General features: G+C 41.6%; 1 protein-coding gene and 1 non-coding gene across 4 annotated transcripts in view; both read right to left on the reverse strand.

The window, feature by feature from the left end:
- The window catches only part of LHFPL3 (LHFPL tetraspan subfamily member 3), a 609,123-nt gene that overhangs the window by 346,427 nt on the left and 242,704 nt on the right, over positions 1-19,992 (reverse strand). The window lies entirely within an intron of this gene.
- LOC130027921 (5S ribosomal RNA) lies at positions 9,742-9,860 on the reverse strand. The gene has a single exon (XR_008793125.1). It is a non-coding gene; the product is annotated as a 5S ribosomal RNA (ribosomal RNA).

The following is a 19,992-nucleotide window of genomic DNA, read 5'->3' on the forward strand; positions in this document are numbered from 1 at the left end:
ATGAACTGGCAGGTCAACAAGTTAGTTGGAAACCTGGATATAGTACCCAGAAACATGGCCCTCTGGGCAGCTGGTGAAACCTGTCTACTCTCACCATCATAAGAAATCACAACATGTGTAAGCCTCAAGAATCCAAATGCACTCAAACTGTTTTTATATTCAAGAGGCAAAAATGAAGCACTCTGGAACCGTGTCATTGTTGATTATTCATACCTGTTATAATTCTCAAGCTTCTGAGCCCAGATTCCAACCTCTGTAATAGAGTATTAGAAAAAAACCTGCACAATCCTTCCAGATTTTTGGAAGTAATCAATTCATCTTCACTATAAGGTGAATAAATTAGTTCTACCTAGTAGCAGGGGAATGAATTAACTGGCAGAGATTATACTAAGAGTCACCATTTGTTGAGTTCTTGTTAACACCTGTGTCTTCAGCCTGACTTTTTTTTTCATTTAATCTTCTCAGGAATCCTATGAGGTATGTACATGTTATTAATCTCATTTTACAGAAAAGAAACCTGAAGCAAAGATCAATGACGAAGGTCATATAGCTTTCTGAGAACAAGCCATCAAACTAATATCTGCACCCAGGACTCTAATTCCAAAACAAGTACTTATCTCCAACTTCACCGTGCAGCCTCTGGAGAACCCAAGAATTCGTTGTAGGTTATGAGCTCTCTTTATGATCCTCTATAGCTGCAGTGAAATTTTAATTCACTGTGATAATAAGAACATTTAGCAATAGTAACAATTGGCACTTCAATGAAAAAAATCTAAAGTCAAATTACAGCGTGAGACTCATTCATTAAGAGAGCAGTTTTCACATCAGTTATTAGTTTTATGATTTGATTTCCTTTTGAAGGCCTTTATCTTTTCCCTCAACAAAATTATATTTATTACTTAGTGCCTTATGAACTTTCATGTTACAATGTGTGGTTAATAAGTGGCTGGTCACAAGACTTGGTTACAAGAAATATCAAAGATAAATTAGTTTACTGATCCAAAGTTGCTGGATAAAATATTTTTGTTATGGATTTGTGTGTTTCCACTACAAATATGCAATTATACATAAACCACAAATGAGGTGTTAAATCAAATTCCATGGTTCTTTGAGATATTTCTTTCAGTTAGGAAACAGCATGCATCCCCTGAAGACCTATTAAGTGTTCTCTGATTCACAAAGTTAGTTAAAATGTTTGTCTTATGATACAAGCCTCAATAGCTCAGAATAAGTTCTGAACAAAAATTTTTTACTTTGCTAATACCAGGGCAAATTTTTCCTCTTTTGTAATTTGTGTGTGTATGTGTGTGTGGGGGGTGGGGGGGGAGGGAGGGAGGAGAGAGGAAGGGAGGAAGGACTATCCTTTGTAAAAATCTTTGTTCATAGCAAGCTCTCAGGCAGCCAAAAATCCTTTAAAATACAGTGTTTGGAGATTTCCATTTAAACTGAGAAAGGAAGGAAAATGCCTGACTGTTCCATGGGGACAAGGTATGCTTGGCAGATGAGGACTCTTCATTTGTAATATTCCATTTGAAAGCAGGTCTGGTGAAGCCAATGGGCCAACCCAGGAAGACTAATAGAGAATGTCCTTACTTTTTTTTTTTTTTTTGCTTTTTGGGTCATACCCGGCGATGCACAGGGGTTACTCCTGGCTCTGTGCTCAGGAATTACCCCTGGCGGTGCTCAGGGGACCATATGGGATGCTGGGAATTGAACACAGGTCAGCCGCGTGCAAGGCAAACGTCCTACCTGCTGTGCTATTGCTCCAGCCCCAAATGTCCTTACTTTTGGACTTTCCAAAATTTTCACCTCTTAGAAGAAAATTTGATGATGAACAGTTTTGCAACTGTACCTCACAGTGATTTGACTAAAAAAAATTTTTTTAAGCCTACCAGAAAGGGAGGGAAAGTCAATGAGAGGAATAAAAGGTAAAAGGTCCAATCTAATTATGGTAAAGGCACTAGATCTTTGGTGCTGGGTATGGTGAGGTTTATTCATAAACAAAGATACGTAATTATGCTTCCGATATTTACATAGCCTGATAAACCAATGGTAAATGAAAATTTAATTCAAAATAATCTGAAATCTGATTAGGGTGGGAACAGGGAAACAGAGGCATGAATTCAACATAAAACTTAGCTGTTTCTGTTTCAGCATATGTTCCAATGATCAAACTGAAAGATTCTATCAGACGCATCCAGAAATTCTAAATTTGAAGTTTAAATGGTGCTGTTCTCTAGTAAGCCAGATGTCTTTTCAAAGGCAACAATGCACTTCTTAGTTTTTCGAGAGTCATCTTATAACAGCAGCCCCACTTCTGCAGAGGGGTGGAAGAAGAGTTTAAAATTATTCCATAACAGCTTGCTTTTTTCCCCATGTCATTTTCCACTTACCATATCAGATCACAGTCTCAGTCTTAAGTAACCATTTTTTAGAGATAAATAGAGATGCACTATGAAGGAAGAAGTAGAAGGGAACTGACCTACAGGGAGAACTATTTCATCTTTGTCAAAAGACCCCATCACTGTGGCTGAACTGTTCTCACCCATCATTTCTCAGTGAAAACTCCTGGTTGTCCTAGAAAGAGCTGAGAAATGACTGCAGGGCTTGGGGTTAATGGGAAAAGAAAATGTTATATTTCTGAGGGAGAAGACAACAGATGTCCCATCAAAATGCATCTGACCTTATAATGTTCCAAATTTCTGTCTTTGTGAAGGCAAATTATGATCTTGTCGTTGCTTGCTCTATATCATTTTGATGCAAAATGACTTGTGTACACAGTCTGCTTCTGTCCTAATGTGACCAAGGAGTCATCAAGTTGTACCCCAAAGTTACAGAAGTGAGTTTAATATTTGAGTTATGTTTTATCTTTAAAAAACAGGATCTTAAAAACTTATTAGAAAAGTCTGAAACTGCACTCTTCACAATAGACAGAATCTGGAAACAATACAAGTGCCCAAGAATAGATGACTTGTTAAAGCAACTTTGGTACATCTACACAATGGAATACTATGCAGCTGTTAGGAAAGATGAAGTCATCAAATTTGCTTATAAGTGGATGGTCATGGAGAGTATCAAGCTAAGTGAAATGAATCAGAAAGAGAGGTATAGGCATAGAATGACTGCATTCATTTGTGGAATATAGAATAACAATATGAGACTGACACCCATGGACAGTAAAGACAGGGCCAGGAAGATTGCTCCATGGTTGGCAGCCTGTCTCATTATCTGGGGGAGATGACAGCTGGAATAGGGAAGGGATCACAAAATCAACGATGGTTGGAGGAATTGTTTGGGATGAGAGATGTGTGCTGAAAATAGATAAAGGACCAAACGTGATGGCCTCTCAGTATCTATATTGCAAACAATAATTACCCAAAGTAGAGAGAGAGTATGGGGGAAACTATCTGCCATAGAGGCAGGGGAAGGGATGGGATGGAGGGGGAGGATACTGGGGACATTGGTGGTGGAAGATGTACACTGGTGGAGGGATGGGTGTGACTGTATCTCATGGTGAGTCAATTAAAAAAAAAAGGAAAAGTCTGGAACTCAAATTCTTACTTCCTTTTGGATTTTGAGCCATATTCAGCAGTTCTCTAGGATTATTCCAAGCTCTGTACTCCGGGATTATTTACGGCAGTGCACAGGGGACAGTATTTGGTGCTAGTAATAGAAATCAGATCAGTTGTGCACAAAGCAAGCACCTTACCTTCTGTGCTATCTTTCCAGGCCCATAAACATTGGCTCAGTAATGACTTTAATTTAGCTTTGGGACCACTAATGGCTGTTCTTAGGTCTTATTCCTGGCTCTGTGCTCAGGAATCACTCTTGGTGGTACCAGGGATCTCATTCCAGTGAGCTAGAAGCAAAGCAAGAGCCCCACCCCTGTACTATCTCTCTGATCCTTACAATTGGTACCATTTATAATGACTTTTATTTCCATATGCTCTGAATGGAATCTCGGATAGTTAGAATTAAAACCAGACAATTCCATCCTTGCTCCCCCACTTTCATGGTTTTGAAAAAAAATTGAAAACCCTGAAGAGCAGATATTTTTTCTTTCTTTTTTTTGTTATTCATTTTGAGGTTTTTTATTTTTTAAATTTTATTGAATCACCATGAGATAGTTACAAGCTTTCATGTTTGGGTTACAATCACACAATGATCAAACACTCATCCCTCCACCAGTGCAATTCCCCACCATCAAAATTCCTGGCATACCCCGCTTTTCCACCTTCCCCCTGCCTCATGTCAGACAATATTCCCCACAATCTCTCTCTACTTTTGGGCATTATGGTTTGCAATACAGACTCTGAGAGGTTATCATGTTTGGTCCTTTATCTACTTTCTGCACATATCTCCCATCCCGATCACTAAGAAAATGATAGAAGATATTTTTTTCAAAGCAGGGGAATAGGTAGTACTGCACTGTCCTCCCACTGTTAATCAAGTTGCTTGAGTGGGCCCCAGTAACGTCTTCATTGTGAGACTTGTTGTTACTCTGTTTGGCATATCAAATACGTCACGGGTAGCTTGCCAGGCTTTGCTGTGTGGGCGGGATACTCTCGGGTAGCTTGCCGGGCTCTCCAAGAGGGGTAGAGGAATGGAACCTGGGTCAGCTGTGCCAATTATCACCTCTTATGTGGTTAGTTCCCAGCATCTTCTCACTGGGGGTGAGTGTGTACAAGGGAAGGAGACTAGGCTAATGCTTTGAGAACTTGGCTTGTCCAGGCAGGGTCTCCTATCAAGATTCTATCTGGGAAAAGTGAAACAAAAGGATCTGGTATTAGAGTAGAAGACTAATTTGGGAGGTCTCAAAGCTTAGCTTGAGCCTGAGATCAGGTCTCAAGTGCTTTATGAACAGACCACAAATGGTCTATTCACTGGTAGGATCACAGTCCACTGATCCGCCCCCTTCAAGTTATTGAATAAGTCATTCACTGGCTTGCCAACCCATTCAGACAAGGGGAGAGCTTTTATTTTTCATTAGGCAAACTACCTTGAATCTTTGTTACTTGAATTGCCTTATTTGGCCTAGGAAAACAATGTCAGAGAAACATACAAAACAAAAACAATTTTTTAAAAAAAAGAACAGCTTTCGGGGCTGGAGTGATAGAACAATGGGTAGGGCATTTGCCTTGCATGCAGCCGACCTGGGTTTGATTCCCAGCATCCCATATGGTCCCCTGAGCACTACTGCCAGGAGTGATTCCTGAGTGCAGAACCAGAGTAACCCCTGAGCATCACCAGGTGTGACCCAAAATCACTGTATCACTGTCATCCCATTGTTTGTTGATTTACTCGAGCAGGTGCCAGTAATGTCTCTATTTGTCCCAGCCCTGAGATTTTAGCAGCCTCTCCTTACTCATCTTTCCCAGTGATTAGACACTCTTTCAGGGTCAGGGGAATGAGACCTGTTATCGTTACTGGTTTTGGCGTATCGAATATGCCACGGGGAACTTGCCAGACTTTGCCTGTGCAGGCGGGATACTCTCAGTAGCTTGCCGGGCCCTCCAAGAGGCATATCTATATATTTCTCTCTATTATTTGTTGCCGAGCTACCCGTGGAATATTCGATATGCCAAACACAGTAACAAGTCTCACAATGTTACTGGGCCTGCTAGAGCAAACCGGTGAACAACGGGAGGACAGTGACAGTGATTTGTTGCCTACTGTCTGAACTCCATCAAACATGGTGTGCTAATTATGGAAAATGGGTAGGAAGTGTCTTTTGATATGTCCGGAAAGCAGCCTGGAGCATAGCAGCGGCTGGGTAGTAGAGGTCCGGCTGCCAGGGCTGGGTCCCTTGGGGCGGGGAGGGCTCTCACCCTTCCCCCCTCTGGGGCGTCCCGAGTGAAAACAGCCTGGCATAGAGTCCGGTGGCATATTTATGGGGGCCTCATTTTATACTCCCATCTGGGAGGAGAAGCCGTGACCCAAAAGAAAAAAAAAACAGTTTTCAACAGCTTCTAGAACTAGAATCTCAAAAAAACAAGACAGGGACCTGACGGTAGCTCAGAGTTAGAGCACCTCCTTCACAGACAGGTGGTTAAGAATTCAATCCCCTGGACCACCATATATGCTGAGCAGGTATGCAGAATTTGTTACCTCAGACACGACTACAATCAGGTGTGTGCAAGAACCACAACTAAAGTGTGCAACCCCTAAACTACAGCAGTGATAGTAAAGGGAGGGGTAAAAAGAAATGTTCAAAATAAACTTATATTTTAAAGCTTTCACTTAAAATACAAATAAGTGCTAGAAACATAAGACAGGACTTAAGACACCTGTACTCCACCTAGTTCAATCCTGAACACCAGAGAGTCAGTTGTAGCCTCTGAGCACGGTGTGTGTGGCCCCAAGCCCCAAACCAAATGAACAGCACCAAGGCACCTCCCTTCTTTAGCAGTCACCTCTGCTCAGTTCAGCGTCTGTTCGCACGCCTGGTGTTTCTGCCTATTAGTAGGAATGCTCTATGAAACACTGACTTCTGCTCCAGTATCTTGCTGTCTCCCTGCAGCACTATACTAAGAGCACTGTTTCTTTTTATTTTTGTTCCAATTGTAGTTTAGGTAATCTGGTCTCAACAGTGTTGAGTTTCCTGGTTTTGCTGTACCTACTGCTTCACTGCTACCAAACTTTCCAAGACCTTCCACTGTCCTTATGTCCATGTTTATTCCACCTCTTCCCTCTTCCCACTTGCCTCCCCCCACGGTTTGGTAATCTCAGTTTTGCAATCAAAGGTCAAGGGTCCTCATTCGACAGCCACATTATCCATTCAGTAGTTTTTAACTCTGCATACCACAGATGCATGAGGTCACGGAGGACCGTGTCTTTGTTCAAACAGTTCTTTCCTCCCTTTCACAGGACATATTTTCTCCCTGATTCTAATTCTGCTTTTTCATCCAGGCTTCTCCTTTAAGGACCTACAAGTGTTGATGTTCCTTGGGTGTGATATTTTCTCTTCCTTGTGAGGGTATTAGGAAGTCCCGTTATAAGGACTAGGTGAAGGGGTGGGGAATGTCTCGCACTGGGGCATGATAGTACTGTGTGCTTCTCATCAGCAGCTTGTGGCCCATCTACTATATTATATGACCCACAAATAGCACTGCACTTTCACTGTCCTCCCGTTGTTCATTGATTTGCTTGAGTTGGCCCAGTAACGCCTCCATTGTGAGACTTTTTCTTACTGTGTTTGGCATATTGGATACATCACAGGTGGCTTGCCAGGCTTTGCCGTGTGGGAGAGACTCTCGGTAGCTTCCTGGGCTCTCTGAGAGGGGTGGAGGAGTTGAACTCTGATTGGCCTGGTCAGCAGCATACAAGGCAAATGCCCTACCCGCTATGCTATTGCTCCAGACCACAAATTGATGTTATAAATATCAAAGTAGCCTTTGGCAGAAATTAAAATAGTTTTCTCTAACATCCTATCCATCATCCCACATTGCCAATCTCTCAACAAGCCATATAGACTATATATATATATATATATATATAGTCTGCTTTCACCAACCACTGGTGACCCAGGAATTACACACAGAAGAACCACCCTACCAATACCAGATAAATACCTCACCAACAGACCTCCACTACCTCTACTACCTCCACTACCCAGCCGCTGCCACACTCCAGGACACTTTCCAGGACACATCATAAGACATTTAATACCCATCTTCCGGGATTGCTATACCATATTTGATAGGGTTCAAATATGATTTGAACCATGAGAACACCTTCAAGGGTGATTAGAGGCCGCCCTAAAAGCCTCTATCCCTCTCGGAGAACCTGACAAGCTACCAAGATTATCCCACCCACACGGCAGAGCTTGGGAAGCTATCTGTGGTGTATTCAATATGCCAAAACCAGTAAATACAATAGGTCTCATTCCCCTGACCCTGAAAGAGCCACCAATACGGCAGTGTTAAGAAGGATGAGGAAGGAGAGGCTGATAAAATCTCAAGGCCGAACTAGGCTACCACAACAAAGAAAGACAAAAATGACTGTCTGTACTTTCAATGCACATATGCTAGCATTGGATGCATCCATTGAGGACCCGATGGTACAAGAAAGAAAGATCAAGTATGGCATCATTGGTCTGACCGAGACAAGAAGGTATCAATCACATCACACCGTTTTCGGCACTGGAGAAGAACTGTTCCTCGGAACATGCGACAAAAGAGGCATCGGAGGTGTCGGTGTCCTTGTAAACACAAATTTGGCCACGAGCATTCATTCGAATGCCTAACAACTCGAATCAGACGATTACACTTGAATAGATGTGGCTCACTGCCGGCAGTTTCTATCTTTGTTGTCGATGCACCAACATCCAGTTATGATGAAGGAGAAATTGAGAAGTTCTACATGGAGCTGCAGAAGTTCTATAAAGAAGACCACACCTTCTAAAGATCATTGTCAATGATTTTAATGCCAAGATAGGACAGAGAAGATCAGCCGAAGAACTCCGCATCAGGACCTATGGCCTAGAGTGGAACGAACAGGGTGAGAGACTGTCTGAGTTCATCATGTCGACCAAGACCATCCTTGGTAACTCACAGTTCCAGAAGGCCGAATCTAAATGTTGGACTTGGGAGTCTTCCGGTGGATGGTTCCACAATGAAATTGACCACATCATATTCAATCGATGGTTTTGCCTTACCGATGTCGCTGTTGTACCAAAATTCCAAATGGGATCAGACCACCATCTTCTTCGTGCAAAATTCTACTTCATGGAGCGGGGAGGAAGGGCTGCAAAGTTAACTTCCAGAATGACCACCAACTGAGAGCTCTTTGGCACTATTGCGGCAACATCATTGACAACATTGATGAGGAATATAATTGACTGGTTCAGCACTTCCATGATTGTGCGAAGAACGCCGAGAGAGATAGCCACAAAAAGACGCCTGTCTTTGGAAACTCTCGAGCTCATTTGCCAACGTGGCTTGGCGCAAGCCTCAGGCAACCACAAGCGAACACTGGAGCTTGCAAAGCAGTGCAGAGAAGTGATAAAGGAAGACCTCAATGAGAGAGGAGCAGCAGTGCTGGCAGATGTGGCAGAAGGTGGGAAAAGGATTCACAATGCCTGCCTGTCCTTCACCAACTACAAGACCAAGATGACTGCCCTCTGACGTCCTGATGGATCTATCACATCTTACAGAAGGGCAATGGAGAAGATTACCATGACTTCTACTCTGATGGATATGTTGTTCCCAAAGTTCTCCATTCAGAAATCTGACATGCCATTTCATTGGTAAAGAAGCAAACAGCACCTGGTCCAGACAAGGTCAGACCTGAAAACCTGAAGAATCTGCTGTCGGTACTCATCAATGCACTGGCTTGGCTCTTCACACACTACCTGTCTGAATGCAAGGTTCCATCCCAATGGAAAACCAGCAGGACTGTACTACTATACAAAAAGGGAGATATCCATGACACTGGCAACTATCGCCCGATCTGCCTATTGTCTCTCATCTACAAGCTGTTCATTCGAGTCATCCTGAATAGGATTGGCAGAACACTAAGTAAAGTAAGTAAGTAAAGGCCCTCCCGTTGATCATCGATTTGCTCGAGCGGGCTCAGTAACGTCTCCATTGGAGACTTTGTTGTTACTGTGTCTGGCATATCGAATACTCTCGGTAGCTTGCTGGGCTCTCCGAGAGGGGCGGAGGAATCGAACTCGGGTCGGCCATGTTGGCTGCATGCAAGGCAGACGCCCTACCCGCTGTGCTATTGCTCCAGCCCAAAGGCCTACAGCACCTGGTATTCCCAGGCGGTCTCCCATCCAAATACTAACCAGGCCCGACCCTGCTTAGCTTCCGAGATCAGACGAGATCGGGAGCGTTCAGGGTGGTATGGCCGCAGAACACTAGATGAAGGAAAACCATGTAAGCAAGCTGGGTTCCGCAAAGGATTTAGCATGATCGACCATATCCACACGATAACCAACGTCATTGAGGTTTCTCAGGAGTTCAAGATGCCACTCTGTCTAACGTTCATTGATTTAAAGAAGGCCCTTGATTCTGTTGAATCAAAGATGTTGGAAGCAGTCATCGAAGCCCTAGCCAAACAGGGCGTTCAAACTCAATACATCAGGATTCTTCGTGAGCTGTATTACGGATTCACTACCAGGATTTTACCATTCTACAAAGAAGTGATCATGCATGTCAAGAGAGGCGTTCGGCAGGATAATACCATTTCACCAAAACTCTTCAGTACCACCCTCGAGAACATCATGCGACGACTGGAATGGGAAGGAATGTGAGTGAAGATAGACGATTGGCAACTACACCACCTCCGCTTTGTTGATGACATCGTTCTAATAACATCCAACATTAGTCAAGCAGCACAAATGCTGGCCGGCTTCAACCGTGAATGTGTAAAGGTCGGACTACAGCTGAATCTCATGAAGACAATGTTTATGAGAAACCATCTCATTCCTGACATTCCATTCACTCTCAATGGAACAAACATCTCTGAATACAACAGTTACGTGTACCTAGGTCGAGAAGTCAACATGATGAATGACCTGACACCTGAATTGAACAGGAGGAAGAGAGAGACTTGGAACGCCTTCAAGAGTGTTGGAAAAATAGCTAAGAGGATGAAGAACCTCCGGCTCTGGGCACGTCTCTTTGAATTCACTGTTCTTCCTGCATTAACATATGCCTCAGAGACCTAGGCCCTACGAAAACAGGATGAGAATGCTATTCGGGTCTCCCAAAGAGGAATTGAAAGAGCCCTGCTTGGAGTATCACACTTCACTCAAATGAGAAAGGAATCCAGGGTTCTGACCTCCATCGACGGTCAAGAATCAGGGACGCTATCTCGTTTGCCAAGGCATCGAAAATTAGATGGGCTGGACTCATAACGAGATTTGGAGATGACCTCTGGACTAGAGCCATTACCAACTGGATTCCATAAGATATCAAAAGATTGCTTGGCCACCCACCTACGAGATGGTCAAGACCCTGAATAATCACTTTGAGGCTCTTCGTGTTCCTAGAACGAGCAGATGTCATTGGACTACACTAGCATGTGACAGGGACGAATGGAGACATTACTGGCGCCCGCTCAAGCAAATCAATGAGTAATGGGATGTCAAGTGATCAAGTGATATATATGTAGTATATATATATATTTGTATTTCAAATCTCCCTTTTGATTTCCCATGGACAAAATATTATTATTTTGCACTTATGGGGGAAATAGCTTTGTAGATGGTCTTATGTCTGGGAGATACTGAACCTGTTTATAGAGAACAAAATGGGAGACATTTATTTATTTATTTGCACATATCCTTTGGAACTACTATGTGCCTAGTACTGGTGATACTTATGCTATCACGCTGTCCTCACTCTCAAGTTTTCACATTTTAGTGGAAGAAATGAAGAACCACTAAATCAACCAGTAATACAATGTGTTGGGAAAGGTAATGATGAGTTATGCACAGGTGGCAGAAAAGTACGTGGGAAGCACACCTGTCTCAGCTTGCAGGTGAGAGAAGTGCCTCCTGTGGAAATGCGTTCTGACAGAACTCGGGCAAGATTTACAGGTGTGTGTTTGTGTATGTGTGTGTGTGTGTGTATGTGCACACACCTGCACATTCACACATAAAATAAAGATGGGCTTAGTGAAACAGAATTTGTGTGTATGTAGAGGAAAATAAGCACAGGTTTGGTGAAGTAGAAACTGATAGTGACTCCTCACCACAGGATTTTAAACAGGGAAGTCAAAAGGCCAGAAGTTCTCTTTAGAAAACTCCTTTAGTGTAGTTTGGAGAAAGATGAGAGGAAGCCGGCAGGAAGTTGTTGCAGTCAGTAACCCAGGCAACAGATAATGATGGCTTTCAACTGAGATAGTGAGATAGTGGTAGTGGGAATGGACAGAAGTGGAACAATCGTAACTACTGGTCTTGGTGAGTGATTAAATAAAACAGAACTAGTTCAAGTCTGATCCTGGCCATTGAGACAGGCGATAACAATTATCCCTCACCTCAGTTTCTCATCTACAAGAGGGAGATAATAATTAAAATTCGTTGTGATGTTTAGATAGAGTTTACTGCAAGTGAGAATAATACATAGAACATTATTGGTAAATTTTCATTTCTTCCCAGAAGACATAGCAGCTTACTCTTTTTATATTGATACTAACTTTCCTGTGGAGCTATTTCCAGCCTTGAGATTACTGGCATTTGACACCTGACAAATCTTTGTTGTCGGGGCAGTTCTGTACGTTATGGAGTAGACTCTAACCACTAAATACTAGTCTAACTCCATCCCCAGAAAACACAGTAAGTACCTACTTGACAAAGGTCCATATATCCTGGGAGTAGGATTAAATCTGATTTAGAACTACTTTTCAATTTCCTTTCCCATGCAAATTATATTTTTAATTCTACTTCCTAAATTTAAAAAATACAACTTTCTCTCCTTCCTTCCTTCCTTCCTTCCTTCCTTCCTTCCTTCCTTCCTTCCTTCCTTCCTTCCTTCCTTCCTCTTTCTCTCTCTTTTTCTTCTCTCTCCCTCCCTCCCTCCCTCCTTTCTTTCTTTCTTTCTTTCTTTCTTTCTTTCTTTCTCTCTTTCTTATAAATCACATTCCTACATGAACTATCACTTCAGGCAGGTAAATTAGGTTATAATCTCATTCTCATTTAATAGCACATCATTTCCCCACATCTTACACAATACCTAAGAAACGACATTGAACATCACTGAATGAATTTCAAATATAACCATAAACTCTATTATAAAGAGATTAAAGCCCAAACTCCTTGTAAGATAGTCAGCATTCAAAAACAAATAACTCTCAGCTGTGTCTCATTATCTCCTTTTATCTCTCCCTGTCCACCCAACTCATCCTTTGGTATACAACACTGCCTTACAGACATCTACATTTTATGGAACTGGGACCCTCTCCTCTCTCTACCCCACACAACAAAAACCAACATAATTTTGACAGTTTTCTACTCTGCCAAGTAAGAATATTTCAGCAGCAACAACACCTATAACTACACTACAATTATTTTGTTAAAGGGAATTTTAATACTCTTTAACAAATACAAAATCTGATGATGAAAGAAAGTAATTTAAATGGAATAAATTCAGCTTTATGAAAAGACTCACTATATTATTCTTGTTTCCTCATTCTGAAATAAGACAATGGTACAGATTATATTATTTAGTAATCACTGATAAAATTTCGAGGCCATCTGAACATAACTATGTTATTTTCTTTTCTGACTTAACCTTCTTAGCCAATGTCTTTTTTTTAGGTCTCTACCAGAACAGAACAATCCTCTTTTTGCCTAGGAGGCCCTTCTATTCAAAGTCTACATGTAATTAAGTTGTGCCTAAACCAGAGACAACTCTTCTTCCCTTTTAGTTCACTTCTTGGGATACCTATCAGGCCCTATACAAATGTATTAAACTTACTCAAGAATTGTTTTCATATAATAAACAATAGCATCTCACCTTTGTAGAAAAGGGGTCTTGAATGAAATAGAAAGACAATAAATGTCTACTTATGAATAGAGTGGTTGAATTGACTTTGAATTTGGATATTTCATTACTTCCACCAGAAATTCTACTCTTAGTTTTCTACAGCTGACATTAAAAAACCCACAAATGTAGAGTCTTATAACAACACAAATTTATCACCTTACTCTTCTATAAGTCACAGTCTGACAATATTTCACTGGGCTAAAACCAAGGTGTTGGAAGGGCTGAATTTTCTTTGGAGGGGGGATGGTCCTAAAAGAAGCACTGTTTGCTTGTTTGTTTGTTTTCTCCAGCTTTAGAGGGAGACTTCCCAAGCCTCCACTCCCAATAATTAACATATGCCAGGCTCTGTGTTCAAAGACAAACATTTGTGGTAACCTAAGACATCTAAAAGCAGAATTTTCAAAATTGAGCATCAGCATGTGTACTTCAGCTTCCTGAGGTTGGGTGACACTCATCCCTATGTGTCAGTGTATTTTTAGCACCTTGGGACCTTACAGCTAGGCTTTCTGAGCTTTGATCTAAGAGCACATTTCTCACCAGCTCCCCTGTTAGCTATCAGTGTTCAGATTTAAAAGAGCCAGTGTTGAATAGAAAGTATTATTTTTGATTAAAATTCAGCATTGGCTATACAGTCAAGATTTAATTGATACAACAGAGCATGGTAAGTAAGGGTTTTGTGGCAGAATTCATCACTAATTACCAATGAACCAAAACCTGGAGTTCAGTTTTGTTTTCTCTAGCAGGGCTCAGATTTTTTCTTGTGGAAGAAATTGTCTCTTGACTTCCACTCACAATGACTTAATCTGTTGAGATGGTCAGACAATGCCTAAGTCTTCTAAAGGCTTTAGAATAGCTTTCACCTTAGTGGAAAACCTTAGTTGCAAAGAATCATTTTCAGTTTATAGCAGGACTGTACATAAATTATCATAGGCCACGGTTTTCAACTCAAATTTCCCCCAATCCTTTGCAGTAGAGACAAATGGAAGAGTTATCTCTCCTCTCTCTCCCCTAACTTTATTAAGGTGTAACTGACAAAAACACATGGAAATTACACAGAGTTAATATGTGCAAACTATTGTTCTGATACAGATATGCACACTGTAAACTGATCACCACAATCAGGATTTATTCATATTGCTTAACTGAACAGTGCTTAGGGGTTACTACTGGCTCTGTTGAGCACACACATGCATTTGTGAGGCTGGGGATTGAACCATGGCTGACTACATAAAAGGCATGCACCTTATCCTTGAATTATCTCCCTGGCCTATATTCTAAAGTTTGAACAATATTCTATTATAAATCCATAGCACACTTTATTTATTTATTGCATACATGTTCATAGTTTGTACATTTCCTTTTTAAAATTAATTAAATGCCCCCGCGCCTGGCTGTCCTCACCGGGGCCCCTTGGAGGGGGGAGGGTTGAGTTTCTCTCCCCCCTCCCTGCCCTGAGCAGAGCCCCAGCAGCTGAGGACCTCCGGAGACAGCCATGGCCATGCTGGAACCACTCTCCACACATCCAGACGGGACTCATGCATGAAAGAACTGGCAGAGGAACCCAGGCATGCGGGTCCCGGGGCTGAGGTCTCCAAGCCTACTCGGATTGGGACTGGGACTTCTCCAACCAGATCCCCATCTTCCAGTAGGTAGGCGTCAGTCATACCCACCAGCTGCTGCCAGTGCCAGGTTGATCCCATCAACGGCAAAGACGCAGAGACTATAAAATCCAGCTCCCGGAAGCGGGGCTGCGCGACATCTTATTATCTTTTTTTTTTTCCTTTGGAGAACCTGGCAGGCTACCAAAAGCATCCTGCCTGCACGGTAGAGTCTGGCAAACTTCCGTGTCGTATTCAATATGCCAAATACCAGTAACAATGATGGGTCTCATTCTTCTAATCCTGAAAGAGCATTGAAATTGCTCTTTAAAATCTCAGGGCTAGGATGAAGGAGACCTTACTGGTGCCTGCTCGAGGGAATCGACGAACCAACAGGATGCTTGTGCTTGTGTGTTAATTAATTTCTTTCGAATACCCATCCCTCCACCAGTGCCCATTTCCCACCACCACGGATCCCAGAATCCCTCCCACCCCCATCCCCCATCCCACCCTGCCTCTGTGGCAGGGCATTCCCCTCTGTTCTCTCTCTCCTTTTGGTTGTTGTGGTTTGATTTTCAGGGAGTTAAGTTTGATTTTCAGGGAGAAACGTTGGATGATTTACTTTCCATTGATCACTTTGTATATAAGGAGATGTCGTGTGGCTGCTACGTGGCCCTGCGGTTTGGAAAGAATGTCCTGGTGCCCGCTTGCAGGCTCATGGTCATTGGGGATCCATCTGGAGAAGGCAGGATGCAGTACCTACCCCATCTGGGACCTCCCGGTGATATTGGCTCTGTTTGGGACCTGGAGCATTCTCCGGGAGCTGTGGGCCCCCCCAGCCAGTTTTCTTCTTTGTTGCTGTGTGCTGTAAGATGGCCGTAGCACACTTTTAAAGTGTTGTCATAATTTAGGAAAGCAAAAGAAGTGGTACTGTTTATAATAATCCTTTATCACTACATGGTTATCTGAATTTCAAAATTGTTCAAGCCCATGAAGTAAAGAATCCAACCATTTGATGCATGCTACTAAAAACATCCAGTTGCATTATAGATTTACAAGCACAATCTTTTTTTAATTTGGGGACACATCAAGCAATGCTAAGGGTTTGGTAGTTCTGTGCTCAGGGATCACTCTTGGCGGTGCTCAGTGGCCATATAGGATAAAACACAGTTAGGTATCATGCAAGGCAAATGCCCTACCTGCTGTACTATCTCTTTGGACCTATATACACAATTTTTGTCAATCATCAGGATATAAAACAGCGAGAGAGGATGGATGTTTCACATGTAGGCTTTCTGAGATCAGCTTGATTCATCACACAATTCTTCAGATGCGGGAATGTAACTAGGATGATTAATAATTGGGGCTGGTACACACAATTGAGTAGGAGGGTTAGAAACAAATAAACAACAAGCAAAACTAAGGCTGCCTAGTAGGAAATTCAACAAGAGAGTATCTTTCTTATAAATAGTCTAGAGATTCTGCTGATAACCTCATTTTCTAAACGTTCTCTATGGAAAATGGAAGTGTCAGAAGGAGGAGGAAATGAGAAAAGAAGCTGAGAGCTTTTAGAAATAATTACTGTTAACTGGAAATGTCACTCTCTCCCACATCCCCAAGTCTCTTTTTAGATTAGCAAGCAGCAGTGACCAGATGGAAGATGTATGTTGAAATGCATTCTGTGATGCAAGCCAACCATTTTCAGGAGTCAAGCTCCTCTTGAACAGATGGACCATCAATTTCTTGGGTTAAAGATCAGCCAGGCTCATTAAAGAAGCTGCAAGGGTTCAACAGTTAAAATTCCTTGTTAGCCTCATATCCTGAGTGGCATAGCATCTCTGCAACCTTAAAACAAAGGCTAGGAGTTGACTGGAATTGGGGGATTAAATGGTCTAAAATTTTAATTTTCAAAGATAACAGGAAAATATTAGGATGAAATTAATGACCCTGTAAGACAAGTATTACTGCCCTTTAAGGGCTTCTTTAGTACTTTTTGGTGTGACCTATTATAAATGTATTAGCTTGAGGGGCTAAAGTGATAGCACAGCGGGTAGTGTGTTTGTCTTGCACGCAGCCGACCCGGGTTCAATTCCCAGCATCCCATATGGTCACCTGAGCACCTCCAGGGGTAATTCCTGAGTGCAGAGCCAGAAGTAACCCCTGTACATCGCTGGGTGTGACCCAAAAAGCAAAATAAATAAATAAATAAATTATTGAAAGTGTTGATGTAAATGCAAACTTAATTTGGTAACTGCATACATCTGTAAAGGTGAATGTAAAGGTGAAATAAACAAATAAATCAATATAAAAAACTAAAATAAAAAGTACTTGAAGCTGATTTCCAAGGGGGAAATATGTAAGTAACCAGAGATCAAAAGTTACACTTTCTGAGTAAATCCTCTGACGGAATTACAACTTGAATTGATATTGAGAAGGAGACAATTATTTATCATACTTTTTGAAATGTTCTGGGAATTTGTACCTGCGGAAATATTTTCAAATTGCTCTGGAGATGAAATTACGGATATTAAAGACAAAATACCTCAAGCACCTGAGCTGGTTGAAACAGTAAAGATACATAAATTGGCCCAAACTGACTTCATTGTCTTTTCATACCATCTATTTTTCATCTTTATTTATTGTACCTTGGGGTCAAATTTTCCCCAGTTTCATTAGAAATGATGCATTTCCACTGTGTTCTCCTTCTTTGACGCACCATACTAAATATTTTTCTCATTTTATTTTGAGGAGTGCTATTTCTAATGGTGCTCAGGGGCCATTGCTATGCTTGGGAGTGACCACCATGGTGTTTGTGGAAGCATATACAGTGCTGGGGTTTTGAACTGGGGTCAGCAAGAACAACCAGAATGTCAGCAAGAATGTCTTGTCAGAATGCAAGGCAAATGTTTTTATCCCTGGACAGTATCTCTCAAGCCGTTGCTCAATTATTTTTCCTCATTTGTAAAAAGGTATATTCCTCTGTGCCATCTGAAACAGAGAATACAAAATGTCATTTTGTCTTAATTTGAGTCTGGGTCTTCTTTATGATTATGAATAATTTACATTTAGTGCAGCTGCAGGTGAAGGTATACATGGCTGTCTACAGAAGATGATGCAGCTTATCAAGGATGACTGACAGGTAAGTGATAGTCCATTCAGATGGCAGAGCTACACTAATTGTGCTAAGGAGCACACACACAGCTGACTCTGGCAGGGGTGACAAAAGTGTATGCTGATACTACCTGCTTCCCATCTTGTCACAACTGATTTTCTCTTCTGTCTTTTCATGGCTTCTATGCCAGCATCTTTAGCAAATCTATGGTTTCCATAGCTTTTTTTTTTTTTTAGATCTCTGCTGCTTTTAATATTTGCTTCTTTCTGTATTCCTTCTTTCTTGTCTCTTTGGATGTCCATGCTTCCCCATGCTCCTTTATTCTCAAAGGCTAGACTGATCTTTACGCAGTCCTTCCTGATATGTGATTTGCTCCCCCACCCTTTCCTAATGCGCTTAAAGACCAGTCACATTGACATTTCGGTTTTCTGTGAATTCCATTGTTGCTGAGCTCAAGGTACCTTGACTGGTAAAGATTCCTTTTCACTTATACCTGCATCTAGAACAGAATTGGACACTTGGGGGAACTTTTAGTGGTAAAGGTGTCTATAAATTATCAAGGCTTTTAAAAGAGTAGGCTCTGGATTATTTCATTCAGTAATAGAAAATTAATGAATATTTTCCAGCTATAACATGGACATGCACAGAATCAAATGAAGGGTACATTTCTGAATATTTTAGAAATTACACTTGGTACATTTCATTGGGTTGTAGCCAAATACAACTTTTCATAATACAGATTCAGAATAATTTATACTGCTTGATAGAAGCATCATTTATGTTTTTGGCAAATTGTCATCAAATTATACGGTGTGAGCAATCCTTTTCCAGAGCTATAAAATAACACAAAGTATTACATTTTCTCCTGAGTTTTCATTCTTATCAAAGAATAGTGCATCTCAAATAAGTGGTTTTTAGATCAACGAGAGTAATACTAATACCTGAAGCAACAAGTGCTAGCAGTAATGAGTGACTAAGATATAGGTTATGGGACAACAAAGGGTTGCAAGATGGTAAGTCAGAGTTCACTGTTCCTAAAATCTTGGAAGGAATTCTTCCTCCCTGCCATCTCTGTATTTTATGTCTGAGTAAAACATGGGAGGAGTAACAATGAAACTTAACTCTTATAAATCACAATTGCTTGTAGGATAACATTGGTTTGTCCTTTCTCCCTTGCCACAGGGAGCTTAGGTTTATCGGGTTATATCCATAATGGTGCTCCCAAGTCACTCCCATTCCTCTGTGTTTATCTGTGAACTCTTCTCTGTGCTCTCTTCCCCAACTGGTCTATCACCTTTTCCCCCTAATAGACTCTGTTAACTTGTAAGGTCAGATCCTTTTAAGGACACTGAACTTGTAAGTTATATATTGCCTTTCTCCTCTCCTAATGTCTTTTGCATAGTTTACTTTAAAGCAATGTCCTTTTATTGTGTAGACACAGGTAGCACTGTAGCACTGTAATCCTCCCATTGTTCATCAATTTGTTCGAGTGGACCCAGTAACGTCTCCACTGTGAGACTTCTTGTTACTGTGTTTGGGATATTGAATACATCACGGATAGCTTGCCAGGCTTTGCTGTGCGGGTGAGATACTCTCGGTAGCTTGCCGGGCTCTCCAAGAGGGGTGGAGGAATCAAACCCGGCTTGGTTGGGCCAGCCGCGTACAAGGCAAACGCCCTACCACTGTACTATCACTCCAGTCCTAGACACAGGTAGACAGTTAATATTATGCTTTTATAACTTGGGAGTTAATTGACTCCAAATAATACTCACTTCCAGACATCTGC

Source organism: Sorex fumeus, unplaced genomic scaffold (assembly GCF_029834395.1).
Source record: "Sorex fumeus unplaced genomic scaffold, SorFum_2.1 ptg000037l, whole genome shotgun sequence".
Lineage (NCBI taxonomy): Eukaryota > Metazoa > Chordata > Mammalia > Eulipotyphla > Soricidae > Sorex > Sorex fumeus.